The sequence below is a fragment of the Gavialis gangeticus genome, unplaced genomic scaffold (genome assembly GCF_001723915.1).
Source record: "Gavialis gangeticus isolate Ggan-Ray unplaced genomic scaffold, GavGan_comp1, whole genome shotgun sequence".
NCBI classification, from domain to species: domain Eukaryota; kingdom Metazoa; phylum Chordata; order Crocodylia; family Gavialidae; genus Gavialis; species Gavialis gangeticus.
Window position 1 is genome coordinate 18,919,934 of NW_017729009.1, and position 3,046 is coordinate 18,922,979.

Consider the following 3,046-nt stretch of genomic DNA (forward strand, 5'->3'; position numbering starts at 1 on the left):
GGCACACATTGAGATTCCTCTGCTCTCAGATGTGACTGTCCTTAAGCTCCAGGAGCTGGGGGCCAGTGCTGTGGAAGGGAAAGGGGTTGCAAGTGTGTAATGTTGGTGCGAGGTGATGGAAAATGAAAGGGGTGGCTGGAGGACCACCACCAACACAGAGCTGCTTTCTGCGGGATTTCCACACACTCATTGAAGCATGAGGAGAGGGTGTCATTTTTATAGTGGTGGCAGTGTCAACTGGTGTGCACTGAGGTGGAAATACACCCGGCACTAACTGTTCAGGTTTTACCAGAGAATGTCCCGTTAGAAAACAGTATGGAAATGAATCCGGCAGCACCACAGAGAGGAAAGATTGATTTCTTAGCTTGTCTCTGCACAACTTCAGTCCTGTGCGAGCAGCCAGAAGCCCTAATGTCAAAACGAGCTCCAGTCCATCTGAACAAAATAATAACCCTTCCCAAAGCATTTTACACTGCTGCTGTAACAAGAAACAGAGCCTGGCAGTTTCCTTGTTTTCACAAGATCTCTAGCTTTGCTTTAAATTTATTTCCCTTATTGTTTTGCTGCTGCTTTCTCACATGGAGGCCTTCGTGAGAAATGAGCTCGAGGAGGGACTTGAAGGGGGACTGTTTTGCCTACTTGGAAACTGCCCAGTTCCCAAGCTCAACAGAGAGTGGGTTTATAATACAATTGATTTAATGACAGCAAGGCCTGTGTTTTGACATGCTTTCAGTTGGTCAAATACCCACTGTAATTGGATGTATATTTATATGTATGGCATAGGAAGGAGAAATAACACAAGTCAGGAAAGAGTTAATGGTTGCAGGACGGACCTAATCAGCCCTGGCCTGGGGGCCATCTGAGCCTGCAAAAAAAGGAGCATCTCATTTGGGGGCTTGTTGAGGGAGAGAGAGTAGACTGATTGAGGGCCAAGAACCAAGGAAGATGGCTTTCTATCAGAACCTCTGTTCCGAAGGGCGGGCCTGGCAGGAGACGGTTGTCTTGTCTGTCTGCCAGTGATCCTCTTAGGCTTGCCAGAGAAGTGTTTGCTTTCTCTGTACTCTGCTAAGCCAGGGAGGGGTGATGGGGCTGCTGAGGATTGTCCACAAGGGGCAGCTGAGGGTTTTTCCCTTTATACAAATGTTGAACTTTCATGAGAATGTGGAACGCCCCTGTGATCTAGCCAGGGGGCTCAGTCCTGACATCTGGAAGGTTTTGGAGGCTGGGAACAGCAGCTGAAAGACCATGAGGGCAGGAGAGATGAGGGCACTCTGCCATGGCAGCAGGGGCGGCCCAGTGAGAGGATAGCCACAATGTATAACCTTCCAGAAAGTGAAATGCCAGTTACACGATAGCAGTGAGATTTATCCTCTAATTAAGAGTCCTCCTTGCACAGCAAGTAAATCAATCAGCTATGCACACGCTGCAGTTGCTTATCATTTTGCCTCTCCAAATGCACCACAGCACTCGCCTGGCGACTGGAATTCCAGTGGTGTTACTTAATCAGAGCCATCGCTTGACTTTCATCTAATCAAAAATCTTTATCCAGACACCAAAGGCATTTTTAAACAAATGACTATCTCCTCCAGGCTCAGCCCCATAGAAAGCATCTTGTGTGAGTGCAATCCTATGTAGCAAGTGTGAAGGTAGACTTTGCATGCATATTTTAGCAGCACAGAAATGAATTCTGCTCCATGTGAAAGGAAAAGGCACTTTTGTCACCTACCTTTTTTGGCCTATAAACAGAGTAACTATTATTGCTTGTGGGCAAGTTTATTTTGTGTCAATAGAAATTCTTTAAGCCAAATAATAGCAGAGCCCCAAATAAACAAAAAGCTGTGTAGCCATTCTTAAGCCAAAAGCAAGCACATACCCAGTGGGAGCATCTACGTGAGACGTTTACTGCAGTTGCCTAATTAGCTTCACAGTAATGTCTCAGTGTCCACACGTGTGACCCTATTATACTGCAGTAAACTAATACATGCCACTGTAGGTTAGTATTTATCAACACAAGTACTATTTTACAGTGGCATTATTTAGTGTGCTGCAACACGTGTAGAAGGCTATTGGGGCTGGCTGGGGCACAAGGGTGCTTCAGTCTGGGGGGCTGCTTGTCCAAGCCAGCCTCTCCACAACACATTGAGCTGGGTTGGAGTTGCCATGGGTTGGCAGGTTGACCCTGCCCCCCGGGTCTCCTGCCAGCCAGGGCTGCTCCAACCCAGCTCAACATGCTGTGGTCCTGGGCACATGTATAAACGCAGCACCCAGGAGCAATAAACTCCAATGCAAACTGTGCTGGAGTTTATTCAGTCAAATTAATTTCACACGTACATGTGCCCAGTGTGTCTTACTGCGGCCTAGAGGACACACACCCATTGGGTACATGCACTTAAAATTAACAGATCTATAAATGATAAGCGTTGGCTATGTCCACAGTTTGTCTGAATGTCTGGCCATGTTCATTGCACATGCAAATAAAGCAAATATCCTCGTAAGCATTTTCAAAGATTTCATCCATGGCTTTTAAGAATACTTCTATTAACAAAGAATTAACTTCTCAAAAAGGAGTGGTCAAAGGCCAGGATGGCTTCAGTGGTCTATGAAAATATTCATAGATGCTAGGGTCAGAAGGGACCTCAACAGATCATGAAGTCCAACCCAAGCAGGAAAGAGTGCTGGGGTCAGATGACTCCAGCCAGATACCTACCCAGCCTTCTCTTAAAGACCCCCAAGGTAGGGGAGAGCACCACCTCCCTTGGAAGCCCATTCCAAATTTTGGCCACCCTTACCATGAAGAAGTTTTTGTTCTCTCTCAGTTTGTTGTGTTAGCAAACTAAAAAATAATTGATACATCTATTACTTGATATGAAGTCATTCAACATCAATGTAGAGAGCTGGGAGGAGCATGCAGGATTCTGTCTGATCTGGAGGCAACATCTGGCACTGGGTACAACTCAACATGATGTAGGTTTCATAGTTTCATAGTTTCTAGGGTCGGAAGGGACCTGAGAAGATCATCTAGTCCGACCCCCTGCCATGGCAGGAA